The sequence below is a fragment of the Schistocerca gregaria genome, chromosome 2 (genome assembly GCF_023897955.1).
Source record: "Schistocerca gregaria isolate iqSchGreg1 chromosome 2, iqSchGreg1.2, whole genome shotgun sequence".
Classification (NCBI taxonomy): Eukaryota; Metazoa; Arthropoda; class Insecta; order Orthoptera; family Acrididae; genus Schistocerca; species Schistocerca gregaria.
In genome coordinates, this window is record NC_064921.1 from 216,578,685 (window position 1) to 216,595,466 (window position 16,782).

The window sequence follows — 16,782 nt, forward strand, 5'->3', positions numbered from 1 at the left end:
TATACCTTCCACTGCTAGTGGTGCGACCTGCCGTCTTTGAGTGGTTATTGCAGTAACGTCTAACATAGGCAATGGTCGCATTATTGTTGATGGAGTATGTATGCCAGCAATCTATTACAGTCTCTGTTGTCTATGAATTTTTAACCCGGGGAAAATTTTTGTTTAATGTTTGCGTAACTTGGAAATAAAACACATAATTGGATAACATATGCACCAGTCAGTGAGCCGTTACTTGTAGGTCCAGAATCTGCAGTGATACATTGATTTTTAATTATTTTGTGTTTCTTTCGCAGACATGCGTGTCCCGATGTGTGACGAGTCTTGCCAGCACTGGGACGTTACAACTCGTACATGTCACTCTAATGTGAGTTTCGAATTTCTTACTGGATCTCGATATGCAGCTCAACAAGTACTCCACATTTACTTTTGTTATTTGAAAGTGCTCAGTGAACGGCGCTTCGTTTTCGAGCAAAGCTTCCTTTGTAACGCTACCGCGTGTTTGGCGCTACCGCGTTATTTCCCCCCAAAATCGACTTCCAAGTCCAACATTTATGCTATCTCTCCATCTTACTGGCTTCTTGGCCCAGTTGTAACCCATGAGCTGAATGGCAACACAAATATCCGTCCGAACTGTAGTGTAGTCGATAGCCGTCGCGCTGGTAAGTGCTGTCGACGCCACAAAGATGCTCCTTGCTATCGCAGCATCGCTCACCACACCGATGAGACGGAAGTAGCAAGACACTCCCATAAAAGTTCTGCGCGCCACCATCAACGGCCTGTCTTGAAAGAGACCGTCACACCGACACGAGGTCAGTTCTACACCAAGCTACATTTCAGTCCACAGTAAGCAGCGATAAGAGTACCGTGGCAATCACTTAGACTCTTTCATGTTAATCTTTATGCCCTTTTATATGTTTGTGAGTTCTGAACAGTGCTACAGGCAAGAGTTTGTACTGAATGAACAGAGCTATGAGAAATAGCTTCTATTGAAGAGTGCTCCGAAGTGTATTACAGTCTATTTCAGCGCAAGTGTTACACTGATTTTGTCTACATATATGAATGTGCCTACACTACGAACCAGTCACAGCAAAGAAGTTGTATAACGAAAGATGAGTGTTCATTTCGACTGTAAATATATTTCAGTTCTTACATGTTGAGCGTGCATTAATCATGCTATTTGTCACCCTTTCGCCACGCGGTCTGAGGCGCCTTGTCACGGTCCTCGCCCCTCCCCCCCCCCCCCCCCCCGCCCAGATGTTCGAGTCCTCCCTCGGGCGTGGGTGGGTTGGGGGATCGATGACCTCAGCAGTTTGGTCCCATAAAACCTTACTAAAACCTTACTACAAATTTCCAAAATTTATCTCCTGTTTAGAACCCAATTAATTTGTGACAACCAATCAAAAGATTAAATCTCATAGATAACGCCATACTCAAAACTGTGCCACCAAAATTTTGACAAGAGCGTACAGAAACACAACGCCATTGCCGTATTGATTGTCATGTCACATGCTGCGGCGTCACTTTAGTTGTACGTGGAAACGCGGCTTAACTTCCAGTGATACGGCAAACGCCAATGGAATTCGAATGTATCCACACGTGGAAACATGGCTTTACACGCACCGTCGGAAGTGCCAAGTTTCATTGCGAGTATAGAACTTCGAAAGCAATTTTTCCCAGAACTTGTAAAAATGGAGGAATGTGGGGGAGGTAGGAAACTCGTGTTATCTCGGCTGGTTTCTCGAGTTGTCCCCTTCGTAACAAGCACGATTTTCTTCTTAGCCTTGTCAGCGCAGCGACTCTCTCCTTGCTACGCTGGCTGAGTTCTCGCTACGGCGGACGCTTTCCTTTTGTGAGCAGTTCCCTGTGACTCAGTGGCCGGCTGTTTTGCTCCGAGCGCTGACTGCGTAATACGTACGTACCTTTCCACGAGAGCTGTGTACTGTGTTCTAGTGTGGCGCGGCTGTGCGGACACGTGGTTCTGCTGCGGCGCAGATCGCTGCAGCGCTTTTTTCCACGCCCATCTCCGGTACGTAAAGCCAACAATTTGTCGTAGGACAACAATAACGTAAAATACAAGCACCTATTTTAGTCCGATTTCCACGCGATGAAACGTGACCGGTGTCAATAAAATGCCGTTGTATGTTACGTGCGTACTGAGCGACTATCTGCTGTGTGTAGTCATATTAGTGACTTAGCGTACGAATCTTCTAAGTCTTTGCTTTTGAGACAAAATACTACTGCGACATCCTGAAGGTCACCAAGAAACTAGATAGTCAGGTAGATTTTGCTTAATTTCCGAGAAGCGCTTGGCCGGGTATCACACCAGTATGACAGCACTGTCCGTTCAGCTGGTACAGCTAGCCTGCAGTGGCGTGGCCAGCTGCAGTTCACACGTAAAAAGAGACGAGCAGAGGAGCAATACAGCTTCGAATGTCATTTAATTTTTAATCAGAATGAAATAATGCACTGCAAATGTCCCACAATACGCTTCTTAGACGACTAGACGAAAACCGCAGCACGTTATCGTTTTTTAGCTAACGTACTATCGTAATTAAAAACAAGAATGATGCATAAGCTGTGTGTAACGTAAGAGAGTATTGAAGGATTTCACTGCACAGTTAAATATTGAAGCCACTGAAGGTATTACTTAGTCAGTCGTCTGGTAATCCCTTAGCTCCTTCCTTATCCGAAACAGAAAAATACATTTCTGTTCTGAAACTGTCTCCTGATACGTTGTTAACGAGCCTATCAACAACAGAATCCACAAAGTCAACCAGGTGGAGCATTTTCTCTTCTTTTATGACGACCGTTCTATATCCCGCCAGCGTTCGGCAGTTCCAGTACTTCTCGGGCGAGATCCCGCAGCTTGGTTCCACATCAGTTCTGTTGGGTTCATATTGTAATGGTACAGTAGCAAACGAAAAAATGCAGCGTTTCTACGATTTGTTCGATGCTGTGAAAATTGTTGTTTTTCATGTTTCTACGATACGTATCTACCTCTGTGGTATAAAACGGTGGACATAGTTCAAATAAAGAGGATTTGGTTTTTCAATTTTGCTTTAAAAATTAAATTGTTATGTTTTCTTAATTTCAATGACTTTTATGAGCATTCTTTCATAAAACATCGATAATTAAGAATTTGTATTTGAAATGGAAATAGGAATTTCGCGTCCAATATGTAATTAGAAACAAGAAGTTGTACATTATTCATAAAAATGGTGATGAGTTTTATAATTACGAGATGTAGGTATTTCAAATTGAACGAGAAAAAGAATATGGTACCGTGGGGTTTTCAACCGCACGAACATCCACATTTATATCACATTCCGTTACCCTACTGACTGCGCTACACTTTCAATACAAAGTTTTTTTTTTTAATAAAAACATTTATTAAAGAAACCATGTTACACATTCCAAATACATATTAAGTGCATATGCTAACCAGGTACACAGGTTATACATGAAATGATTAAGATTTTGTTACTGACTAATTATGAGTAACTTATGAAGGATATCAACAAGTTGGTGGGATACTTTCTATATTAATGTACACAAGGAAATCGTCTCTCTGAGGGACAGATTAAGTGTAAAAACTGATCTTTAATCTTCTCAGCTTAGTCAGACTAGCTATGAGCACTGCACATAAATGTATGGAAGTCACCAAACACAGAACATGGAAGATTTATGCCCACCGCACGTAAAAACGATTTAATAATCATATTAGACAATTTCTGAAATACTTGAGAATAGCGGAAAGGAGATATTATAAAGCTGATTAGCCTTCCAACTGCACTTTCTGACATTAGTTGAATGTTAATCTTATGGTTTTAACAATCGATAAGGACATTTCCATAAAACTGCCAATTTCCAGATTTCTGATACAAACCAATAATGCAGCTTTAATGTTTTGTGTTTTGACACTATTAGACACACAATCTGACTGTCACATAAGTTCTGTACATTAGCTTATAAAATTTCAAAAATTACTCTCTGAAGTTGAAAAAGCACACACCAATAATATACAGCAAAATTTTAAATAATATCCTTAAGGTAAATACGATACGTCACTGTCAACACAGTCTTCTTTTTTTTATATTAACGAACACCCATTCTTTCAAATATAATTTTTATCATATTACCGAACTTCTCCTTGTGATTCGAATACCTTCTAATAGAGTTCAAGGTACACACGCTATGGTGTTGTCGGATCTTAATTTGTTAAGGACGTAATTAACAAAATTTCCCCGCAACCAGTACACAGCGTTATTTTTTGCCTCTGCTTCAGTCCTGTGTAGCAATGGCTATATACTCAGGGGATGTCCTTGTAATCTGAGCTATTTGCTCCCGGATCCACTTCCAACTATTCATGTGACCACTGCAAGTATATCTATGAATTATTGTGTCAACTAGATGGAATTGTTGACATAAATTTGTTTCACAGAGTCCGATTGCGTACAGTCTTTCATTGGTGCTATGTTGTTAACTGTCTTGTACCGTGACGTTTTTGTATTAGACATGAGCACATCAATACCAATGTTATTCCAAATCTCAGTCCACTCAATGTTTGGAAACTATCGTTCTATTTTGTTCCTTCCTTTGCTTTTCTTTCGTTCCTGCATTATGGCTCTTGATATTAAGTGTCGTGACTGCCTGAGTTCGACACTTACATAACTAAGCTCAACATAGAAAATCCTCACTTGCTGTAAATGACTGTTGATATTCTGCACGTCAATCGGGGGAAGCAGGCTTCGAGGTTTAATGACCTCAAAAAGTTGGCTGGCTATTCTTTCTAGCGAGTCTCTCATTTCATTAACTTGCCTTTTGATAGAAAGGCTTTATCCGTTATATCAGTTAATCGTAGTCCACCATTTCTAGGATCTAAAATGGCTTCTTTAGCATGTACTCTGAACACTTCACCTCTCCCCAAAAAGTTGATGATTTTGGACATTATTCTCCTCGCTATCATTCTCGGTATTGGAAACAGCTGGGCGGTATAATAAGCTTTAACAAGGATGCATGAGTTGATATACTTTGTTCTTTGAACTTGGTTCATATATCGAGTTAAATTCTCTATAATGGCTCCTTGCACTTTATCTGCTGCAACTTTCCAATTTAAAGCCGGCATCTTCATGGGGTATGCTGTCAGGGTTGTAAGTAGGCTCTTTACGTTTTCTTATTGGTAACGCCACGTAGCGCTCTGTAAGAAAATCACTGGCTGTGCTGTGTGCAGTCTGTGGCTGGTTTGCATTGTTGTCTGCCATTGTAGTGTTGGGCAGCGGCAGCTGGATGCTAACAGCGCGTAGCGTTGCGCAGTTGTAGGTGAGCCGCCAGCAGTGGTGGACGTGGGGAGAGAGATGGCGGAGTTTTGAAATTTGTAAGAATTGGTGTCACGAACTGATATACTATTAAGGTAAATACATTGTTTGTTCTGTATTAAAATCTTTCATTTGCTAACTATGCCTATCAGTAGTTAGTGCCTTCAGTAGTTTGAATCTTTTATTTAGCTGGCAGTAGTGGCGCTGGCTGTATTGCAGTAGCTTGAGTAACGAAGATTTTTGTGAGGTAAGTGATTTGTGAAACGTAGAGGTTATTGTTAGTCAGGGCCATTCTTTCATAGGGATTTTTGAAAGTCAGATTCCGTTGCGCTAAAAATATTGTGTCTCAGTTTAAGCACAGTCTTGTATATTATTGTTCTAAGGGGACGTTTCAGGGTGATCCCAAGTGTTTTATGTTGTCTTTCTAATTTAGACCACTCGACGCTGATATTATCAAAACCTCTGAGATTTAACATCTTACTTTTTTTTCGTTTGCATTGGCTCAAGATGCTCTACAGTACGAATCAGTCACCGTTGCTAGCGTGGTTACCTCGTCCTTATTCCTTATAATGACCCCTATATCGTCAGCATAGGCCCTTGTAAATATTTTAATTCCTGACGACGTTAAGCCTTTTAATCTAGCATGGACATGTCTGAGGAAAGGTTCCAGCGAAATGGCGAAGTGCGACATGGACAGAGGACTTCCTTGAGGAACACCTCGTTGTATTTGCATCGGCCTCGATTATTGACAATTCACCGCTATTTTAGCGTTTATTCCAGTTGCTATGTTCTTAATCAACTATGTGACCTTATCGTTGAAACCTATTTTCTTCAATGTCTGCAGAATATATTCATGATTTACTACATCGAACGCTTTATAAAAATCTAAAAACAGTAAAACACACTTTATGTTTGCTACAGAAGTTATTGCAATGATATCCCTGAATTCTGCTAGATTTTGAAAAATGGTTCTGCCTTGGGCGCAGTTCTGATGTTAACTAATAATTTTGTCTGGAAGGCATGAAATTCTCTTGTTTACTATTCTGTCCATTAATTTGTAAACAGAATTCAGCAGTGAAATTGGATGAAAATTATTTAAATCTTTGTTTCCATTATTTTTTGGCACCAGAAAAATTTTACTCTCCTTAAACTCAGCCGGAATCATTTTACCCTGAATAACTTCATTTACAATGTCCGTGATTTTCGTACGTACTATTGGCCAGTAACGGAGGGGGGTTTTTGGTGGTGAGGCGCACAGAGTCTCATACGCGTCCTCTTCACTGACAACCTCGAGAAAATTTTCGTTGTAATCTTCTGTCAGCTATGGGGCTAGGATGTCAAGAAATTCTTCCAAGGAAGCGTCACTACTTTCATGTACAGAATATAGCTCGCAGTAATAGAGATAAATCTCGTCCATGATACCCTGCTGGGTTCTGAGAATCGTATCGTGTTTTGTTCGAATTTCATCAATAAAAGTCTGTCTCCCGTTTTTCGTATGCTTCACTAAAAAGTAGTTTCATCTTCTGATACCGAAATTGCCTACAATTTTATTTTCAACCCTTCCATTTGTCTTCTCTTGACATTAAGTAAATTCACTTTGACTTTTTTGATGTCTGCCATCCGAAGTGAGGAACCTGCTGAGACTTGATCATACAGATCTCTCAGAATGGAATAGCAAAATTCTGTAGTGCATTTCATGTCTCTTGCGCTCTGTGCACTGTATTAAATAAGAACCTTCCTCAACTTTGGCTTCGCCATTTTAACCCACCAATCAATAGCAGTGGCATATCTACTACTAGCGCTCAGACATATTCCCCATGTTCCTTTAATCAGGTCTTCTAAATCAAGATTTACTAACAAGGAAGTGTTCAAATTCCACTGATTCTTGAACCGGGGAACTGGTTGTCTTGTTAGATTTATGCACACTAAGACACTTGAATGGTCTGAAAAGAACGTAGGAACGGTTTCTACCTTTGTGACGGAAGTTTCAAGATTGTTAGAAGCTGCCGTGACATAAGTGAACTCAATAGTGGAGGGGTATTTAGTTTCCCATATATCCTTTAATTCTAAACCAGTAACTAGTTGTTTTAGTTCACTTGAGAAATTATAATTTGGTAACTGATCTTTTCGATTTAAAACATAATTAAAATCACCTCCAAGTAATAACTGTCTTGGAGTTGGCTTAACAAGTATGTCAGGCTATCTTTGAAGAAATGTGCCCTGTCAGCTCGGTGAGATCTTCCTGAAGGGGCATACAAGTTGATGATAGTCACATCATAGATACTTAGTCCTATTCCCCTTCCAGATTCCAGTCGTTCCACCCCGCTTACTGTAATCCCTTCCCTCACCAAAACAGCTGTTCCAACACTTGTTTCAGGAGACACATTTATGTAACTGACAAAACCGGGAATTACTGAATCCGAAATTAGAACTTCTTGTGACAGGCAATATCAGTCGCGTATTCGTACAAAAATTCCTTAAGCGCCGATAATTTCAAACCGAACGTAATTTTATTTATTTTGTAGTGGTGACAGAATAAAATTGCGCCATTGTGCTGTCACTATGTTGTTGATTTGATGAACTAATTTAGTTTCCCGTGGTTCAGGTTTCAATTAAGCTATAACAGTTTGCTCGGAAGGCTGAACATGGAATAACACTTGAATCAGTGTATTAGTTACTGTCCCGTTTTTTTTTCTACTTCTGATTTATTTTTTCTCGTGTACCGCAAGCAGACTGATTTCCTGGTAAACTTTCTGATTTTTCCTCCAATGATTCGTGTAGGGCCGTTTCGGACCGAACAGTCTTTGGGCTTGGGTCGCCCTTTCTGGATTTTCCCTTCCGATGGTTACGAGCTACATTCTCATATGGTTGCGTCGGTATTTTACAACTCGGCTCTTCTGGAGCAGCAGCAGCAGCAGCAGCAGCAGCAGCAGCAGACACTTCCGCAGTTTCTGTTGCCGGCGCCTGTCCTGAGGTGTTGACCGTGATTTAAGTTTGGTCACCACTTCCTTGTTCTTTATTAATATAACTTACTTCCTGATCGAGGGAAACAAATGGAGACTTCAGTTTCGCACCCTCTCTCTGAATTTGTTTATTAACAAACAGCTGCTGATCTTTGCAATCGGCTACTGCACCTGTTGTTTCTTGCAAATTAATACTGATTACACCACTTTCATTTTCTGGTACCGTATGTGCATTATCTTTCTGTTCATCAGTTTTCATTCGCATTTGGCCTTCCAGTTGCTCTGCCTCCTCATCGCACTGTTTTTGCTTGCGAAGTGAGGGAGTTGGACAGGTGAGATCGTCCTCTGAACAACTATCAGGTGTCTCCAGAGGTCGTTTTTTCGGTTTCATTTCAGTTTCACGAGTGGTGGGAACAGAGTTTCCCTTTGTTGTTAACGGGGGAAATTGACTGTTATCGTGAAGGGAGACACGAACTTGGCTCGCTGTGTTAACATCCTCAGCCAGTTGATCCGGGCTATTCTTTGGTAACAGATCATTCAAGGTAAGCTTCTGACGCTGTATCAAATTACTTTTAAGAACAACAGTTCGCCACGGACATTCCTGTCTGAAGTGGCCGGTTTTGTTACATATATGACATGTAGCTTCCTGACCTGTATAAACAATTTATGCCATATACCCACAAACAGTTACATGAGACGGAATATTCGTCTTAACGTCCATCTCTGTACAGCGGACCCCGTTGAAACACTACAGTTTAAAGCGAGGCGACCATCTTCCATTTGCAACTGTTTTGAAGTCCCCGTAGTTTGAAAGAGCTTCCTTAATCTTACCATTTTCAATTTCAAAGGGAAGATTCAAGACACGAACGGTTTTGTAATGAATGGCCGCTCTATAGATGGAAACCTTGCTTTCACAACCATTTCTGTTCACAAAATCTATTTCACAACCCCACTTTCGCAACACTTCATCAACAGTTGCAGTACTGATTAACTTGACAAAAACACAGTATTTTTCCTGATCCAGTTGCCAGGTATGGACGGTTTCAGAATTGAGACCAATTACCTCTGTAATCCAGTCATCTCTTTCCAGGGATGTCGGCTGAACAGGATGGGATTCCTTGTCAAAAGCAAATACCAGAGTATTCTTCCTGAGGTTTGTAGCCATGGTTAAACCAGCGATGAAATTTCGGTTAAACAACCGAAATTCCAATTAGCAGCAGCAAGACCAGAAAGAGCGATCAGATCACAAGGAATATGAACAAACACGGAGATTAACGGACGGACAGCACTCGGCGAAGCACAAGTGCAGTGCTGTAAACACGGAAATGCAGCGCAGCAGTTAACAGCGGCCACTCGCTAACGCGGCTGAAACGGAACTGAGTTTGGGAACTGAATTATGTACAACACTGAGAAAACTTCAAAGCCGATTATCTTCGTAAATTGATGAAAAACATTAAGAACATCCTATTTCTCGGCACTTTTTAACCGTGTTCCACGTGCATGTTTCACTACGGAGCAGAAAGCAGACTCAGCCATTTTCATTTTGCGCATAATCAGCACGACAGTCAGAGCACAACGCTGCAGAGGCAATGACTGTACACGTTTTTTGAAATAAAAACTACATAGATAAAGTGTGATTAAGAAAAAACGTTGATGGCTGTTAATACATATCTTAAAGTTCTATTTAACATAACTTAGTAATAAGATCTAAAACATAAGTAAGACCTACTTCCAAGAGCGTAACAACGCCAGTGTACGTGTGCTAAAGATTCTGACCCATCATTGCGTTTGTGTTTGCGACAGGTTTATTCTTATGCTGTATGGATTATAAGCCCTGAGATGGGTCCCCCGCCCCATATACACTGATATACACTGCCAGATATACACTGTCAACAGTGCTGAAGGTCAGGGCCGGATGAAAGTTTAGTGTTTCTCTGCGATATCTTGTGTTCACGTGTGGTTTCAGTCTTCCGTGGAGCAGTGCATTGACGTATGTTTGGTAGCGAGCGAAATATGGGCAAGGGCCTACGTGTAGTGCTATTCCAGTCGGCGTGCGTAAAAGGCGTAAAGACAGAAAATCTAAAACTGTCGTATCGAATACACTGAAAATTTTTACCTATTGGCCAACGTGTAGAAACCAGGAATATAATAAATTTTGCCATAGTTTATTAAATGACGACAAAATCTTCTTATATTTCGAAATAGACTGTATTCCAGATAGACAGTGCAGTAACATCGGCAGAATCTGTAGATGCTAGCATGTTTTTTCGATTGTCCAAGAAAGGGGTACAGGAAATCTACGTAACTGGACGATTGCGACAAAAAGTTTGCGTGTTGAACCGTTCTTAGACAGTACTGCACAAGAGAGTATCCAACACAAGCAAAATACAAAGTGTTGTCGGTGGAAAGTTTAGTATTCTGGCTCAGATACCTTCGTTGTTTGTCTTCTCTGCTCACTTGGTTTGTCGTTCGGAACCTGATATAATGAACGAAAATTTGCAGTGAAATGGAGAGACATGGCGGCAGAAAGAACGACGTTTTGTGTACGCCGGCCGCGGTGGTCTCTCGGTTCCAGGCGCGCAGTCCGGAACCGTGCGACTGCTACGGTCGCAGGTTAGAATCCTGCCTCGGGCATGGATGTGTGTGATATCCTTAGGTTAGTTAGGTTTAAGTAGTTCTAAGTTCTAGGGGACTGATGACCACAGCAGTTGAATCCCATAGTGCTCAGAGCCATTTGAACCTTTTTTTTTTTAGTTTTGTGCACAATGCATTTACTGCAAGCTGGGGACAATAGTCTTGTAGTATACTTCGATAAAACTTGTTGTTGTGGTGGTGGTCTTCAGTCCAGTGACAGATTTGATGCAGCTCTCCATGCTACTCTATCCTGTGCAAGCTTCATCATGTCCCAGTACCTACTGCAACCTACATCCTTCTGAATCTGTTTAGTTTATTCATCTCTTGGTCTCCCTCTACGATTTTTACCCTCCACGCTGCCCTCCAATACTAAATTGGTGATCCCTTGATCCCTCACAATATGCCCTCCAACCAATCCCTTCTTCTAGTCACGTTGTGCCAAAAATTTCTCTTCTCTCCAGTTTTATTCAATACCTCCTCGTTAGTTACGTGGCCTACCCATCTAATCTTCAGCATTCTTCTGTAGCAACACATTTCGAAAGCTACTATTCTCTTCTTGTCTAAACTATTTATCGTCCACGTTTCACTTCCATACATGGCTACACTCCATACAAATACTTTCAGAAACGACTTCCTGACACTTAAATCTATACTCGATGTTAACAAATTTCTCTTCTTCCGAAACACTTTCCTTGCCATTGCCAGTCTACATTTTATATCCTCTCTACTTCGACCATAATCAGTTATTTTGCTTCCCAAATAGCAAAACTTATTTATTACTTTCAGCGTCTCATTTCCTAATCTGATTCCCGTAGCGTCACCCGATTTAATTCGACTACATTCTATTATCATTGTTTTGCTTTTGTTGATGTTCATCTTATATCCTCCTTTCAAGACACTGTCCGTTCCGTTCATCTGCTCTTCCCGGTCCTTTGCTGTCTCTGACGGAATTACAATGTCATCGGCGAACCTCAAAATTTTTATTTCTTCTCCATGGATTTCAGTTCCTACTCCGAATTTTTCTTCCGTTTCCTTTACTGCGTGCTCAATATACAGATTGAATAACATTGGGGATAAGCTACAACCCTGTCTCACTCCCTTCCCAACCACTGCTTCCCTTACCCTCGACTCTTCTAACTGCCAAATTGTAAATATCCTTTCGATCCCTGTATTTTACACCTGCCACCTTCAGAATTTGAAAGAGAGTAGTCCAATCAACATTGTCAAAAACTTTCCCTAAGTCTACAAATGCTAGAAACGTAGGTTTGCCTTTCCTTAATCTTTCTTCTAAGATAAGTCGTAGGGTCAGTATTGCCTCACGTGTTCCGACATTTGTACGGAATGCAAACTGATCTTCCCCGAGGTCGGCTTCTACCAGTTTTTCCATTCGTCTGTAAAGAATTCGCGTTAATATTTTGCAGCTGTGACTTATTAAACTGATAGTTCGGTAATTTTCACATCTGTCAACACCTGCTTCCTTTGGGATTGGAATTATTATATTCTTCTTGAAGTCTGAGGCTATTTCGCCTGTCTCATACATCTTGCTCACCAGATGGTAGAGTTTTGTCAGGGCTCTCCCAAGGCCGTCAGTAGTTCTAATGGAATGTTGTCTACTCCCGGGGCCTTGTTTCGACTTAGGTCTTTCAGTACTCTGTCAAACTCTTCACGCAGTATCATATCTCCTATTTCATCTTCATCTACATTCACTTCCATTTCTATAATATTGTCCTCAAGAACATCGCCCTTGTATATACCCTCTATATATTCCTTCCACCTTTCTGCTTTCCCTTCTTTGCTTAGAACTGGGTTGCCATCTGAGCTCTTGATATTCATACAAGTGGCTCTCTTTTCTCCAAAGGTCTCTAATTTTCCTTTAGGCAGTATCTATCTTACCCCTAGTGACACGCGTTTCTATATCCTTACATTTGTCCTCTAGCCATCTCTGCTTAGCCATTCTGCACTTCCTGTCGATATCATTTTTGAGACGTCTGTACTCCTTTTTGCCTGCTTCATTTACTGCATTATTGTATTTTCTCCTTCCATCAATTAAATTCAGAATCCCTTCTGTTGCCCAAGAATTTCTATTAGCCCTCGTCTTTTTACCTGTTTGATCCTCTGCTACCTTCACTATTTCATCTCTAAAAGCTACCCATTCTTCTTCTATTGTATTTCTTTCCCCCATTCTTGTCAATCGTTCCCTAATGCTCTCCCTGAAGCTCTCTACAACCTCTTTTTCTTTCAGTTCATACAGGTCCCATCTCCTCAAATTTCCACCTTTTTGCAGTTTCTGCAGTTTTAATCTGCAGTTCATAACCAATAGATTGTGATCAGAGTCCACATCTGCCCCTGGAAATGTCTTACAATTTAAAACCTGGTTCCTGAATCTCTGTCTTACCATTATATAATCTATCTGAGACCTTCCAGTATCTCCAGGCTTCTTCCATGTATACAGCCTTGTTTTATAATTCTTGAACCAAGTGTTAGCTACGATTAATTTATGCTATGTGCAAATTTGTACCTATTACGTTTCCTTCTCTTCCTTTTCCCACTGTCAAGTTCCAGTCACGCATGACTATTAAATTTTCTTTCGTCTCTCTTCACTACATTTCATCAATCTCTTCGTCATCCGCGGAGCTAGTTGGCATATAACTTGTCCTACTGTGGTAGGCGGGGGCTTAGTGTCTATCTTGGCTACAATAATGCGTTCACTATGCTGTTTGTAGTTGCTTACCCGCATTCCTATTTTCCTATTCATTATTAAACCTACTCCTGCATTACCTTTATTTGATTTTGTGTTTATAACCCTGTAGTCACCTGCCCAGAAGTCTTGCTCCTCCTGCCACCGAACTTCACGAGTTCCTACTATATCTAACTGTAACCTATCCATTTCCCTTTATAAATTTTCTAATCTGCCTGCCCGATTAAGGGCTCTGACATTCCACGCTCCGATCCGTAGAACGCCAGTTTTCTTTCTCTTGATAACGACATCCTCTTGAGTAGTCCCCGCCCGGAGATGCGAATGGGGGACTATTTTACCTCCGGAATATTTTACCCAAGAGGACGCCATCATCATCTAACCATACAGTAAAGCTGTATGCCCTCGGGAAAAATTACGGCTGTAGTTACCCCTAGATTTCAGCCGTTCACAGTACCAGCACAGCAAGGGCGTTTTGGTTTGTGTTACAAGGCCCCTGCAACTACTGGAAAGGCTGCTGCCCCTCTTCAGGAACCACACGTTTGTCTGGCCTCTCAACAGATACCCCTCCGTTGTGGTTGCACCTACGGTATAGCTATCTGTATCTCTGAGGCACGCAGGCCTCCCCACCTACGGCAAGGTCCATGGTTCATGCGGGGAGGCGATAAAACTTAGGCATCACAAAACCATACCCACAAATATATTTTGCTCGACTTTAACAGAAATATTGGCCTTGAAAATACATACATTTAGTTTTTCACAGCACATATCGGCGATTTGGATTTGCTTATAGTGACAAATGTTCAGTTAAGAACTGAAAACCAAAAAAATTTCGTGAGGTTGGGAATATTCTCGGTAGTAAGGCGAGCCGTCGGAATCATAATCCTGGCGGCAGCATGCATGTGCTCCGGCGCTGCGGTGCAACGGATCTCTCACAAATAAAATGCTTTCAAAGGTGACACGATACAATTAATTTTATGATTTTCTTAACAAGTTTCTCGGTCCAACAGAATCAAAATTCATCAGGGGCGACAGTTTTCGTTCACGGGCGGGACAGTTTCACATCTCTTACGGTATTTTGTTTTGTATCTCGAAACACTCCTATGTTTTCGTGATACAATGTGTGTCACTTGCTTTTACACTCTTTCAGAATGTTCGTATTTTTTTCAGTCAAAATATGTTAGTTGTTCTGTTTTTTCAACAAGTTGAAGTATATTGTTTTTCTTCAAAATTTCTTGTATCGCTAGTTTGTTTTAAATCTTTTTAACCTAGCAGCTGGCAAGAATTTTCTTTCAGACAGTACTACATTATATTCTAAACTAAAAATAGAGATGTATAATTTTTTTCAGAATTTTTAGTGACATTAGAAATAACCACTAACTGGCAATGCTGTAAGATGGTGAGATGACCTTTAGGTGCCTATTTTCGTGACGGCCTCTATAGTTATGACTGAGACTATGTGATCGTTCCATTTCATACCCCTACAAATCGCTACACTCAGATATTCATAAGAGTCCACTTATTCCAGACAGGATAATGCTCTTTTGAATTTTACAAAGCGCGCAATTTATGAATGTAAAACAATGTTGCCAATCTTTGTAACGCTTTCAAATTTTATCAATATATGACTCGATATTTATGGAGCATTTTTCCGGACAGTACTTCGTTACAGTTACAGACGACTGCATCACCTACAAAAAGTTTGAGGTTTCTGTTAAAATTGTCTACCACTCCATTAATATACAATGTAGACAAACGTATCTAACATATTTCCCTGGGCCATACCTGAAGTTATTTTGACTTCTGCACATGACACTCCATCCAAGATAGCATGTTGCGACCTCCCTACCAAGAAACCCTCAATCGAATCACAAATTGTATTTGATGTCCCTTATGAAAGTAGTTTGTTAATAACTGTTAGTGTGGTATGAAGTCTAATGCAGTTCGAAAGCAAATAAATACTGCCTCCACCTGATTTCCATGTCTTGCTGGACATCTGGTGACAAAATCACAAGTTTGGTTTCGCATTAGTGTTGTTTTCAGATTCCATGCTGATTGGTATGGAGGAGGTCATTATATTGAGTAATGCATAAAATGGCATAAGAAACTGGATTATAGTTGCTATATAATGTGGGGAGGGGGTTTTCTTTCGCCACGGCAAATAGGAAAGTACTACGTACCATTATTGGGGTGTTGTCGCATTGCACTGGCCATCTGCGTGACAGTCGGGCGCAAGATGGCTGCATCACACGATGTCGACATTTGTTCGCTAGGAAGAAGCGATCAAGTAACCAACGGTCAGAGGTCATGCAGCCAGAGTTTTATTAATATCATCATATTACGGGAAAGTGCTGCATCCTGAGTCAGTTGCTGAGAGAAACAACATGTTGACGATCACAGTTTGAAACATTCGATAGAGGGGCCACAGTACAAAAAGCTGTAATTGATTGACGGAGAACAACTGGTGAGCAGACTTAGTCAGGAATCATCGCATTGAAGGCCATCATAAACATGTAGTCCGCTCGCACCACTTCACAACATGCAGACTTTACAGTAGGCGCATAAACACCACTATCAGATACTCATTTATACACATCGATATTAGGGTCAAACCGATAGATACCATCAGTAACACTTGCCAATAGCCCGCCGTTCAAGCAGTGGTGTCTATGTGGGATGAAATACTGTCGCTGATAAGTCTACCAACAAACGACTTAGGAATCTATCAATGCGCTCATGTAGAGTCTTTTTTCACCGCAGTACTCAAAAAATGACTTGTATTCTCTGCAAGACAGTGGATCACCTCATCGTTCGTTTATTGTCAGAAACATTTGAGGTACACTCCACAGATATGAGGGCAGCCGTGTGAATACCCAGGTCACGTGGCTTCAAGCTTATTGAGCCCATTGTGGACGACAAGGGATAACGATCATGATGAATACAGAACACTTTCGGTGCCTTTAGAGTCAACGCTGCTGCTCACCGACGCCACCAGCAAAGCTTAATAAGATGCTCCACGGTACTTCGATGCAGATGAAATCTTTCCTGGCTGTATTCATCAGTATATCACTAATATTTATGTGAAAGGAATTTTGTTGTTTGGCTATTATTTAGTTCCTTCTCAAAGTTGTAATTAATATTTACTTTTTGAGCTTTATGTAAAAAAAAAATATGT

General features: G+C 40.9%; 1 protein-coding gene across 4 annotated transcripts in view; it reads left to right on the top strand.

Annotated features, from left to right (window-relative positions):
* Positions 1 to 16,782, top strand: part of LOC126336711 (lactosylceramide 4-alpha-galactosyltransferase-like) — a 518,899-nt gene that overhangs the window by 221,020 nt on the left and 281,097 nt on the right. For 2 of the 4 annotated variants that reach the window (XM_050000684.1, XM_050000680.1), the window contains exon 2: positions 1,951 to 2,026. The exons of the other annotated variants lie outside the window; for them this stretch is intronic. The gene's annotated coding sequence lies outside the window, so the exon portion shown is untranslated. The remainder of the gene's footprint in view (positions 1 to 1,950; positions 2,027 to 16,782) is intronic. 4 annotated transcript variants of the gene reach the window in all.